The following is a 14339-nucleotide window of genomic DNA, read 5'->3' on the forward strand; positions in this document are numbered from 1 at the left end:
ATGCGGGCACGGACTGCTTCATTATCTGAGGGGTTGCGAATGGAACTGAACACTGTGCAATCATCAGCGAACATCCCCATTTCTGACCTTATGATGGAGGGAAGGTCATTGATGAAGCAGCTGAAGATGGTTGGGCCAAGGACACTGCCCTGAGGAACTCCTGCAGCAATGTCCTGGGGCTGAGATGTTTGGCATCCAACAACCACTACCATCTTCCTTTGTGCTAGGTATGACTTCAGCCACTGGAGAGTTTTCCCCCTGAGTCCCATTGACTTCAATTTTACTGGGGCTCCTTGATGCCACACTTGGTGAAATGCTGCCTTGATGTCAAGGCCAGTCACTCTCACCTCACCTCTGGAATTCAGCTCTTTTGTCCATGTTTGGACCAAGGCTGTAATGAGGTCTGAAGCCGAGTGGTCCTGGCAGAACCCAAACTGAGCATCAGTGAGCAAGTTATTGGTGAGTAAGCTGCTTGGTAGCACTGTCGCGACACCTTCCATTACTTTGCTGATGATGGAGAGTAGACTGATGGGGCAGTAATTGGCCGGATTGGATTTGCTTTTTGTGAACCAAACATACCTGGGCAATTTTCCACATTGTCGGGTTGATGCCAGTGTTGTAGCTGAACAGTTTGGCCAGAGGCACGACTAGTTCTGGAGCACAAGTCTTCAGCACTACAGCCGGGATGTTGTCAGGGCCCATTTGTTGCATCCAGTGCACTCAGCCATTTCTTGATATCACGTGGAGTGAATCGAATTGGCTGAAGACTGGCTTCTGTGATTCTGGGGATATCGGGAGGAGGCCGAGATGGATCATCTATTTGGCACTTCTGGCTGAAGATGGTTGCAAACTCTTCAGCCTTGTCTTTTGCACTCACGTGCTGGACTCTGCCAACATTGACGATGGGGATGTTTACAGAGCCTCCTTCTCCCATTAGTTGTTTAATTGTCCACCACCATTCACAACTGGATGTGGCAGGACTGCAGAGCTTTGATCTGATCCGTTGGTTGTGGAATCACTTAGCTCTGTCTATAGCATGTTGCTTCCGCTGTTTAGCATGCATGTCGTCCTGAGTTATAGCTTCACCAGGTTGGCACCTCATTTTTAGGTACGCCTGGTGCTGCTCCTGGCATGCTCTTCTGCACCCCTCATTGAACCAGGGTTGATCCCCTGGTTTGTTGGTGATGGTAGAGTGAGGAATATGCCGGGCCATGAGGTTACAGATTGTGCTGGAATACAATTCTGCTGCTGCTGATGGCCCACAGCGCCTCATGGATGCCCAGTTTTGAGCTGCTATTTCTGTTCTGAATCTATCCCATTTAGCATGGTGGTAGTGCCACACAACACGTTGGATGGTATCTTCAGTGTGAAGACGGGACATCGTCTCCACAAGGACTGTGCGGTAGTCACTCATACCAATACTGTCATGGACAGATGCATCTGCGACAGCTAGATTGGTGAGGACGAGGTCAAGTAGGTTTTTCCCTCGTGTTGGTTCACTCACCCCCAGTCTGGCAGCTATGTCCTTCCTGACTCAACTAGCTCGGTCAGTAGTGGTGCTACCGAGCCACCCTTGGTGATGGACATTGAAGTCCCCCACCCAAATTACATTCTGTGCCCTTGCTACCCTCAGTGCATCCTCCAAGTGGTGGTCAAGATGGAGGAGGACTGATTCATCAGCTGAGGGAGGGCGGCAGGTGGTAATCAGCAGAAGGTTTCCTTGCCCATGTTTGACCTGATGCCATGAGGTTTCATGGGATCCAGAGTCAATGTTGAGGACTCCCAGGGTCACTCCCTCCTGACTGTATATCACTGTACCGCCACCTCTGGCGTGTCTGTCCTGCCAGTAGGACAGGACATACCCAGGGATGGTGATCGAAGAGTCTGGGACATTGGCTGAAAGGTATGATTCTGTGAGTATGGCTACATCAGGCTGTTGCTTGACTAGTCTGTGGGACAGCTCTCCCAATTTTGGCACAAGTCCCCAGATGTTAGTGAGGAGGACTTTGCAGGGTCGACTGGGCTTAGTTTGCCTTTGTCGTGTCCGGTGCCTAGTGGTCCGATGTCGGGTGGTCCATCCGGTTTTATTCTTATTATGACTTTTCGTAGTGAGATTGTACAACTGAGTGACTTGCTAGGCCATTTCAGAGGGCAGTTAAGAATCAACCACATTGCTGTGGGTCTGGAGTCACAGATAGGCCAGACCAGGTAAGGACGGCAGGTTTCCTTCCCTAAAGGACATTAGTGAACCAGATGGGTTTTTATAACAATCCGGTAGTTTCATGGCCACCATTACTGATACTAGCGTTTTATTCCAGATTTTATTTAATGAATTTAAATTCGCCAGCCGTGGCGGGATTTGAACTCATGACCCCAGTGTACAGAACTCCACTCTCGCCATTAAATTTAAAATGTTTTCAGAATATAGATGGAAACACCTGCACCTATTAGGGATGGGCAATAAATGCCGGCCTTGCCAGCGACGCCCACATCCCATGACCAAAGAAAAAAAACCTCTGAAAACATTTAAATAAGCTTCGGGTATGTTTAGGAAGTGTCCAGGCATCCTGAGCACTTTGGAAACCCAGTGTGACATCACACTGGAGTGATACCCCATGAAGGGTCAAACCCAAGTGGTATAAGACTCCCTTCTCCAGACCAGACTCCGGAGTTATACTGCAAAATTGTGATACTGCAAAGTGGAAATTCCTTTGCAGTGACACCAAAGTTGCAGTATGAACCCAACTTTAATGACCTTGAGCTAACTCAAACCTACCTTCTATAACTGGTAGAACAACCGGTGCATTCAAATGTGATAGAAATCTGCAAAAAAGGTTCTGTGGTTATCCAACTGTCACATTATTTTATACTACAGTTCACTTCAAAGCAAAACATCAAGAACACAGCTCGACTGAGATTGAACTGTTGATCAATAAATGGAACAAGTTATGATAAGATTTGCATGTCTTGTAACCATAAAGACCAAGGAAATAATGATTGTATGTGCCTGATCAATGCTAAATTGTGGAAGTTGCTGCACCATTGTTACAATCAATAGTGCCTACCAATCACATTACTCCCACTCTGTTCTGTACTAGTTATATGTGGAATGAGTTATGTAACAGGGAAATATCGTTTATTTTTTAAATGATCACGTGACTTACTAGACCAACTGGGAAAGGTGTCAGATGGCCACACACAGCGCTACAAACCTTCTTCCAAACCAACAAAGACACAAAATTAATTTTGAGTTGTGCAGAATCTTTATTTTCATCTGCCCAGAAAGTACAAACATAGCAAAAATAGACTGGGAGACAGCCCTGGAGTTAACCCTATCTGAGAATGATTGGGATTCCATTTGTAAAGTGGCACATGTAGGCCTAGAAATTCGATAGAGCAGTGCCCATTTTTCAGGAGCAAAACGGGCACCTAAGAATCTAATATGGCGGGCAGGAAGCATGTGCTCATTATGCACCAGATGTGCACTGACCAGCATATTTGTGAAGGCAGGTAAAGATGCGTCTGTGGCCCACGCCTGAATTCAGGCATTAATCCCTTTGCATCTGCAAAAAGGGGGCCTAGCACCTGTTTGAGGCCCCTTGTGCAAAATTGGGCAGCCCTGTGCCAGTTGCGTTCAGGAAAATGTGGTCTATTGCGGCCTAACCAGCAGTCCTTAAAGGGACCGCTGGAGGCCACTACCAAAGAGGTAAGTTTTTAAAAAATACTTCCCTGAATGTGCATCCGGGAGGTACAGGATTGCTTCTCCCGGCTCCACTGCATTACTGAAGACTGTTGCCAGCCCCCGAATTCCCCCCTCCCTCCCGCTCACATCCCCCACTCTCCCGGTCACGCTCCTCCCACCAAAATGCTTCCCCCCTCCCCACCAGGACCTACCTAAGGTCTGCTGCTTGCGACGCAGCGGCCTGAAATTGAAATCCTCTTCTCCAACGAACTGCCTGGGGATACCCAGCAGCAGTCTGCAGCTCGCTGGCCTCATGTAAATCAGGCCCGAGATCCAATATAGCTTGTGTCTCAGGCCTATCCGTTCCGATGTAGGGATCATTCCCTGCACCCAGGACCAATTTCTACCTGTAATAAATTGAAAGGCGGCAAATTAAAAATAACATCAGAACGTAACACACTACTGCCCAGTAGATGGAACCCCAAAGTCACAACAGAGTTTTGGAGAGTCTTTGGTGATATGGGCACAATCCTGCACATTTGCATGACCTGCCCAAAGATCCAGTCCTCCTGGCTGGTTCCCAGAGGTGCTTGCTATTTATGAATCAGAAATAAGTACAATTTTTTATAGTTTAGAGGGAGTCCAGCAGTTTGTGAGGTTTTGTGCAGGTCACCAACAAAATTGAAGACAAAGTGTAGCATTATATGCATGTGAGAATTGACGAATCAACATGTGGCATGGGGCCATAAATATAAAATAGTCACTAATAAATCCAACAGGGAATTCAGGAGAAACTTCTTTACCCAGAGAGTGGTTAGAATGTGGAACTCGCTACCACAAGAGATAGTTGAGGCGACCAGCATTGATGTTTTTAAGGGGAAGCTCGATAAACACATGAGGGAGAAATGAATAGAAGGATATGCTGATAGGGTTAGATGAAGTAGGGAGAGAGGAGGCTCTTGTGGAGCATAAACACTGGCATGGACCTGTTGGGCTGAATGGCCTGTTTCTGCGCTGTAATTCTATGCCAGATTTACTGCAAAGTGAGATGATGGCACCCTGCAGTGATGTCACAGAAGGTGTCATTGGTCCTGTAGTCGTTGCCATGGCTGTGAGTGCAGGGGTCGTTTTAATTGGCTATTCACTATGAACAGCGTCCTCAGGAATACATTAACACAATTACCTGTGCTGTGGTGTTTAAATGTTCAGATATGTCCATCTTATGTCTGAAAATTATTCTGGAAAAAATCATGGGTCATGTGCTTTAACACAGAATTTAAAGAATAAAGCTCCATTATTACTCGGTGAGGTGAAGCAAAACATTTTAGGAACGGAACTGGGAGATGGTCTAAATATTTAGGCTTATGGCACAATCACCTTCAATGTGTCCCAAGGCTCCAGCCTTAGTCCTCTCCTATTCCTAATTTACTTGCTACACCTCAACAACATTATCTACAGGAAAAGGGATAGCTTCAACATGTATGCTAACAACACCCACATTTTACTTCTCCGACACCATTCTTGAACCCACAACTGCCTACATGATGCCAGATTGCCTGTCTGGCATAAAATCATTGATAAGCAGAACTATCAACAAATCAATATCAGTAAGACTGAGACTATCATGTTAAGCTCCCATCAGAAAAAAATGCATGTCTCAGGGGCTTCCCCTTTCCCAGCTGCTCACTTGGGCTCAGATGGTGATATAGTTACCTTGATGTCCTGCTCAAGCCTAAGCACATCTTGATCACTGCCAAGACCACCTACTTCCATCGCCCAACATCAATCTTCTATGTTCCTAACTCTCCCCCTACTTCTGACAAAATTCTCATCCATGCCTTTGTCATTCCAGCTTTATTTCTCCATCATTCACCTTCCCAAGCTGTACCCTATCGAAATTACAATTGGTTCAGAATTCTACTGCTTGTATCCTATCCCACAACTAAATTCCATACCAATCACTCTTGTTCTCGATGACCTCCACTGACTTTCCCCTTCCCCAGCATATTGCCTTCAAAATGCTCATCCTCACTTTTTAGTCTCACCACCAACTCACCCCTCATTACTTATCCACTATTCTCCAGTCCTATATCCCAGCATGCACACTCCACTCTTCCAATTAATCTTCTCTATGTTTCTGATCTTCTGCTCCACGGTTAGTGGCAAAGCCTTCAGGCAATGTTCCTCTGCATTCTGGAATTCTCTTCTTAAACTTTCACTTTGCCATCCTTGACTTTCAAAAGTCTTCTCAAAAGTTATTTCATCGACTATGCTTTTGACAATCTCCCCTATTTCCCACACTCCTCCTGCTCAAGTCCCCCTAACTTTCATATTAAGGAGTTTGGGATATCACGTTACATAAATAGAGCTTTAAAAGTGCAAGTTGTAGCTCTTTTAATATTTAAGGTGAGGCAAAACCCAAACTCAAGATTGGAATTGTGGTAGACCCAGTCAATAATTTGTGAACTGTTCAAAACAATTGAAGTTTTCACAAATATCTAAAAAAAATTGTTTAATGTCACTTTTTATATGATTTCCTGCTCAAAAGAGTGCCAAGTTATCTGTTGTGATGTTGCAGCACTCAACAAATTTATATTGAAAGAATAATAGTCGCATCTGCCTCTTGAGTTACTAAAGTACTGTACCGAGATAAGGGAAGAAAAGCAGCAGCCCAATTTCACAGGTTACGACCTGATCAAGGGGTTCTACATAAGAAATAGGAGCAGGAGTAGGCCATACGGCCCCTTGAGCCTGCTCCGCCATTCAATAAGATCATGGCTGATCTTCGACCTCAACTCCACTTTCCCGCCCCATCACCATATCCCTTGATTCCCTTAGTGTCCAAAAATCTATCAATCTCAGTCTTGAATATACTCAACAACTGAGCATCTACAGCCCTCTGAGGTAGAGAATTCCAAAGATTAACAACCCTCTGAGTGAAGAAATATTTCCTCATCTTGATCCTAAATGGTCGACCTCTTACCTTGAGACTATGACCTGGAATTCTAGACTCTCCAGAAAGGGGAAACAGCCTTTCAGCATTTACCCTTTCAAGTCCTCTAAGAATTTTATACATTTCAATGAGATCACCTCTCATTCTTCTAAAGTCCAGAGAATATAGGCCCATTCTACTCAATCTCTCTTCATAGGACAACCTTCTCATCCCAGGAATCAATCCAGTGAACCTTTGTTGCACTCTCTCTAAGGCAAGTATATCCTTCCTTAGGTAAGGGGACCAAAACTGTACACAGTACTCCAGGTGTGGTCTCACCAGAACCCTATATAATTGCAGCAAGATCTCCTTACTCTTATACTCCAACACCCTTGCAATAAAAGCTAACATACCATTTGCTTTCTTAATTGCTTGCTGTACCTGCATGTTAACTTACTGTGATTTATGTACAAGGACACCCAAATCCCTTTGCATACCAACCTTTCTTAATCTCTCACCTTTTAAAAAATATTCTGATTTTCTATTCTTCCCACCAAAGTGGATAATGTCACATTTCCCTACATTGTACTCTATCAGCCACCTTCTCGCCCACTCACTTAACGTATCTATATCCCTTTGCAGCCTCTTCGCGTCCTCCTCACAGCTAACTTTCCCATCTAGCTTTGTATTGTTAGCAAACTTGGATACATTATACTCGGTCCCCTCATCTACGTCATTGATATATATTGTAAACAGCTGAGGCCCAAGCACTGATACTTGTGGCACCCCACTGGTTACAACCTACCAACCTGAAAAAGACCCGTTTACTCCTACTCTGTGTTTTCTGTCTGTCAATATGCTAATATACTACCCCCAACCTCATGAGCCCTAATCTTGTGTAACAACCTCTTTTGTGGCACCTTATCGAATGCCTTTTGAAAATCCAAATATACTACATCCACTGGTTCCCCCTTATCTACCTTATACACCCTCAAAGAACTCTATTAGATTTGTCAAACATGATATCCATTTCATAAAACCGTGTTGACTCTGCCTAATGATATTATGATTTTCTAAGTGCCCTGTTACTATGTCCTTAATAATGGATTCTAGCATTTTCTCTACTACTGATGTCAGGCTAACTGGCCTATAGTTCCGTTTTCTCTCTCCCTCCTTTCTTGAATAGCGGGGTTACATTTGTTACCTTCCAATCCACGGTGACCGTTCTAGAATCTAGGGAATTCTGGAAGATCAAAACCAATGCATCCACTATCTCTAAAGCCACCTATTTTAAAACCCTAGGCTGTAGGCTATCAGATCCAGGGGTTTTGTTGGCTTTTCGTTCCATTAATTTCTCCGGTACTTTTTCTTTACTAATCTTAATTACTTTATGTTCCACACTCTCATTCGACCCTTGGTTCCCCACTATTTCTGGTATGTTCTGTTCCAACAGATCAATAACAATTAAAAGAACTCCAGCAAACCTACAGAATGAATCTTTTGTGGACACACTTGATATGCCAAATATGTGGTAACCAGAATAAAGTTTGTCGATATTCGAAAATATGTCGCTATAGGGAAAGAGCAATTAATTATTTTATGAAAGTTCTTGTCAAGTGTCACTTTCTCCCTCCAGCGACTGTCAGCTGTTTTGAGTCCCTTCACCAGTGATATGATTTGAACTCATACAAACAAATATGTCAATATACTTTTGCAGAAGGAGTTGTAATTAGTTGGCTAGAAAGATGCAAGTTGATCAGGAAGACAGAATCTGGGTTTAGTGCTCCAAGATTCTGTCAGTGGTGTAGATGGTGTAGTTCTGGTTGATTTGCAGCTGCTCCATGCTACCCCAGTGAACACAACATACAAAAAAATACTAAGAATTCACACCTTGTTTAATACACTACTTGGCAAAGCTTGCATGATAGTCACAGTACTGACTGTACAGTTCAACCATAAGCTTATTAAAAGCAGCTTTCTATGGAGAGCTTTCACTGTCCTTTATGTAACTTCAATAGTAGTAAGCAAGTCCATGGGGTAGAATTTGACTTTGTGCAATAAGTGTAAAACAGGTGATAACAAATCGACAGCCCGTTTTACATCTCTCCCGATTTTTATTTCCATTGCTCTATAGTTCTCTTGACTGGCCCAATTCTCTGAAGAAGTGTTTGCCTTAAAAGACTAACAAAGAAACAAATGGTCTATAGCCAATGTGGCAGGCAGCTCAATTATCAGGCACCTGCAACACCATAAGCTCCTCAAAGCTATTAATTAGCACGTTTCTAACAGCTAAGCAACCACTCTAGCATTGGACAGAAATTGTTTTAACCATTGTATATTGTAAGTGGAAACCACAGTTGGCATCAAAGTAAAACAGTAAAGTAGGTCACACACACCAAAGTTCACATTAACTGTGCCTTCAAGGATACAAATATTGCATTCTAATTAAGGAAATTATGTGGAACATACACAAGTAACTTGATATTAAACTTTATACTTCCATTAACTTCAAAATAACATTTGACAATATTAAATGCCTCTCCTTTTGAACCATTCTGAGACTAACTGGCTTACCAAAAATAACATAGGAGTCGAAATTCCAATCCAGACCCAAGCACATCTCTGGTGTAATTGCCAGAAAATCGGGCAGAACCTAATTCTGCTGGGATTAAACCTAGGTTAGAGGAGGCCGGTAAATTCCATTAATGGGATCAATGAGCAGATCTTTGATCCACTCCTGCCTCCCTATGTTAAGGGGGCATGGCTGTGGAGTTACCAAGATTCCTTGGTTAATTCCGTCCAGTAGGCCCAATGGAACCTTTGGCTGCTAAAAACATGTATAGGTTCTGTCTTGGGCCTTCCAAAGGCCCCAAAATACAGGATTGGAAGATAAACAATCCCAAAAGAGAATTAAGAGAATTGATTACCTTCCAGTGATGGCCAAGACAGCTTTTTTGGGAGCTGCAGATTCAGCCACTCTGCATCTAGAGAGGCCCTAGGAGGCATCAAGGGATATGAGAATGGTGCAGGAAAATGGCGTTGAGGTAGAAGATCAGCCATGATCTTGCTGAATGGCGGAGCAGGCTCGCGGGACTGAATGGCCTACTCCTGCTCCTATTTCTTATGTTCTTCTTGGCCTTTGTATCCTTCATTGAAGTGGCATGTTGTTACTCTGCCTTTCTGGACCTTTTCCAGGTTGGGTGCTGATATGCCCTTACAGTATGTTAATGACCCTGTCCCCACAATTTGGGATAGGGTCCAAAACAGGCTGAATGGGTGGTTGGGAGTTCCACTTTGCTGCACTTCCACCAACGGAGCGGGCTTCTCACAAATTTCAGCCCATTGAGTCTATTACAAGATCAACACAAAGACAACAACTTCAAATCTTTGTGTGAATGGAAGGGACCCTGACTGGTTTGGGTAAATTTTCATCTTCAGCGCTTGGCAATAATCTGGCAGATGGATCACTCGCCCATTATAGATGCCGCCTGATTTTCACCCCAAACTGGAAGGCTTCTATAACGGGCGGATTATTGTTTCACCAGATTGCTGCCAGTGCGGAGAAGATTAAATTTACCCTGTGCTCTGTAAGCTTGATGTGTGAAAAAGCTGAGTAACTACTTCAGATCCCTTGAACTGGATTGCTGATTATCAGATGTCCCAAGTGGTGGCAAAGTCCAAATATAACCCCTGATTTTAAGAGGCCCCTATTGTGACATGGAAGTCAACTGGGGTCAGGTAATTTTACATTTCACTACATCTTTCATCTATATCTTCAGTGTTGTCTGAAGTGTAATGTGCACATTCTCTGTCAGCCACTGTAGACTGCTCATGGAACTCAGAGAATATGGTAAAGACCTTTGCTCCTCCATTAATTCCCATCTGAAGATGGGCCTGGTAAGGTCCCAACCCCCTTTGTCTATATATTAGAGAAATTCCTTGGGTTCTCAGTGTAAATTGCTTATTCCTGTTCCTCCTTGTCACCTCTACTTGCTCCTCCTCACTTGTGATTCCCTCGGCTGCTAGACTCAAGCTAGTGCTTGAGACAGATGGAATATTTGGCACAAAAGCTGGGATGTGGGCGGCCTTGGCTTGGAAGCACACACAATTTAAGAAGATGTTAGAAGCTGCATGAGCACCTAAACAACACTGCTGTGTTCATTCTGCCTCCCTCCCTATGAGAGGACATTGCAAAATAGTATACTTGCTGTTTCTATTGGCAGTTCTCCTTCAGAGTGCAAGTTATTGGTGTGTCCCAATAGAATTGTGCCCTACAGATTTTGTGCAATACAAGACTGGAGAAAAGTGAAACATATTATCTCCATGTTTTGCATCCTATTCCTCTCAGGGTGCAGCAACTCAACATTTACATTTGTGCCATGTCTCCTGCGCCCCTATAATAGTAATGTGTGTAAAGATGGATAGATTTAACTTAGCATGTCTTCTGATGCCACTGAACTTCTTTTGTGTTTAGTCCCAGGTTAGATGAACCTTGGAGACTGTTAACTCATCTCATGCAGCTTGTTCTTGTGCTTTAATAGGAGAGTGGCCTTTTATTCCAGAGAGGGCCACCTATACTTTACTACTCTTCCTACAGCAGAACCTCCAATGACTCCTCTGAAAATGAGTGAGTCTTTCTCATTGCACACAACTTCCTGAAAAAAAATGTATATTCTGTCCTCATTACAATGACTGTCTTTCTTCTGTAGCCACGTTAAGGTTTAGTGACCAGCAGCCCTTTAAGCGCTATTACCTCAACGAATGTTGTGTCCTCTTTCCCCAGCCAATCATGCTACTGGCAGCCTCCCTTCACACATTTGCTGGGCACAGGAAGCATATGGAAATCAGAAGGCCAGGTGAGCCTTGAGAATGTTGCAAAAACAGCCTTTCCCACTGTCAGCACAGTTGCGCTTGCACTACAGGTGAGCACAGTTCCAATTTTGCTGTATATTTGCATCACATCTGCAGTAGCACGAAATTAAAATTTATAATGTTCTTGTAGTGTTCACCATACTTTGCAAAAGTGAAACCTGACCAATAACCAAAGCAATCAATCATAAAGTTGATGTTTTTGACATGGAACATTTTTGCTTCTTAGATATTGCCCTCTGGTTAAACTTCAGTACAAATACTACTTGTGGTGACTAGGTTCTATTCTACACGTGGAAATTCAATCCTTTCCTTACTACCTGGGATTGTCCATACAAATGATCAGGATGTCAATGACAAGATTATTTTAAAAAGACCTCAGTCATCTTGCACATAATAGAGGACAACTTGGAGAAATCATATTCAGTTAGTTGTAGCTATCCTATTTGTATTACAGTAACCTTGATAACTAATTCAAGTACACTTAAAAGTAATGTTAATTACAGATATTTCTGACAGTATTTGGGGTATCTGAAGCACCAATTAAACCCTAGTACAGAATTGGAACCAGTGATCTGAGGTCTCACAATGTCTTTGTGGTAACAAATGATTTATCAGAATCATTTAATTCTTAAAGGAAGGCAGCCATCAGCGTTAGACATTGGCTCACGGCATCCACTCTGTGTTGTCATTAACTCTGGAGCGTTCCAGTTTATAATTCTGTGTGATTTCAATTACTTTTTACAGCAGGTGTTTCTACTTCTGATTCTTCCAATAAGGCGTGCAGTAAAATCTACTGATGTCTGCCATTTGTCTTCCAGAGTTTCAGGTCTGTTCTTGCCCTTACTACACAGTCTGTTTATGCACTTTTATTTGGATGAGCACCAAAATATTCTTGGTGTCCTGAGACAATCTGAATTCAGCTCAGGTGCATCTGTGCCTATAATAAGTCGACCTGCATCTGGACAGCGAAATAGTTTGATATTTTGTGTACAATGATACATTAGCAGATATTTAATAGCTGTCCCCAAACTCATGTGATTTGGAAGCCTCTGCTCTGAGCATCTAGAGAAGACTAAATTTAGTATATTTTTTAAACTGTAATGAAATAAAGAAACCTAGTAGTTTACATGTACTCTCGTTGGATGGCTTTGGCTTCTGTGCTGATCTAGCAGCAATCCATCTAAAATATCTGTGATCCTGGTAGTCTGGCAGAATCGGGATATCTAGCTGTCTAAGATGCCCAATTCTCTAGAGGTCTAGGAAGGTTATATTCATAATGGAGGCTATTTTTCTGGTGGTGCAGGGTGTGTCTATGGAGGCTCTTTGCTTTGTGACTTAATGGAGTTATCCAGTTGTGGTCACCTTTTCTCATACCATGTAGGGAGGCCATCCATTCAGGATTCCATTTTGCCAGCAATTTCCCACACCTCTCAGTTGTGACCACTTGTGTACCTGCACATTGTTTTTGCTTTCATTTTTAGAAATCAGATTGACATTTGTATGTTTCTATTTTTTTATCACCTGTTTATTCCACTTGCTTTTTGCACAATCGGCAAAAATAATCCTGGATGTGACAAATTGTACTTTGTGTTTTCTGTTATTGATTAATTCAATGAGGAGTAAAAGTGCACCTACAAACACTCAATCATAAGTATTCCACGTTGGCAGCCTGCAAATAAAAACTCATTTCCTTTTTCTCTAAGTTTATTCCCCACTCTCCTGAAAGCAGTGATGCTTGGGTGTGATTCCAACCACAACAACAGCTCTCTGCTGCCTTGCCCAAGTGACCAATCTTCATGCATGAACCTAGATAATGAACGTCATGGACAATTTGACCATGGGGGAGGGGGTGGTAGGGAGTCATAGCCAAGCCCGATTCTTCCCTCACTAAATGTCTGTCTGCATGTATACTTTCCAGCAGGGGTCACTGGACAGCAATCAGAAAGGCAAAACTCCCCTCCCCAACATCAAATTTGGCATCCCCATTGCTGCCTTGCTTGCGGTCAGCTAACTTTTCACAGACCAAAGCAGAATCTTTAAGGCTATCCTTGATGTGTTTATGTTGGTATGGCACTCGACTGTGTATTTACAGAAACTAATTTTCACTCAAAAGCTCTTGAAAGAGAAAGGCAGAAATGGCTGATACCGATTAACGTTTTGTTTTGTTTCTTGTGAATCTCTTAAACTCCAATTAAAAAATTAACATTTCCTATGATTCTATGATTCCTGCCAAAATAAACTGCTGAAATCGCCAAACATGGGGACAAGTTAAAAGAAAAAAAATCCAATTTATATCTCGTGTGCACTAGAAGCTATTTCAGATGAGCAATAAAGCTAGGGATCATTCAGGATTCCAGCCAAGTGTACTACTTAGTATTCTCCCCTTGTCCACATTAAGTGTCCCTAATTCTTCATCAGATGTGTATGCGATGGTTGATGCATGTGTTGGCTCCTTCTCCTCAGGCTCGCACACAGCAGTGCAAATAGCAGACAGCTGTCAAAGACTCCTTGTCGAAAAGAGCGGAGAAAGGACAACAAGGACCGAGGAAAAGATTGAAACAGTTTGCTCTTCCTATCAGTCTGGTTTGGCAATTAAGACTCTTGTGTTTGTTTTTTAGTAAGTGGAAAACAGGTCGACACCCACTTGTCTTAAAGACTTGTGCATTTTTCTGTTTATATTTAAGGTGAGTTCTGCTGGACTGTTCGTAGCAGAAAAGGGGGCTGCTCTGTTCTGGTGTAATTCAGAGCAGTGATTCTTGAGGTGGAGGAGAGGGCACGAACCACCGGCCTGCTGTTGTTGCACGAGTGACTGGTTAATGGTGTTTAATACAAGCGGAGACAGAAGCCTTTTTT

The sequence above is a fragment of the Heptranchias perlo genome, chromosome 15 (genome assembly GCF_035084215.1).
Source record: "Heptranchias perlo isolate sHepPer1 chromosome 15, sHepPer1.hap1, whole genome shotgun sequence".
NCBI classification, from domain to species: Eukaryota; Metazoa; Chordata; class Chondrichthyes; order Hexanchiformes; family Hexanchidae; genus Heptranchias; species Heptranchias perlo.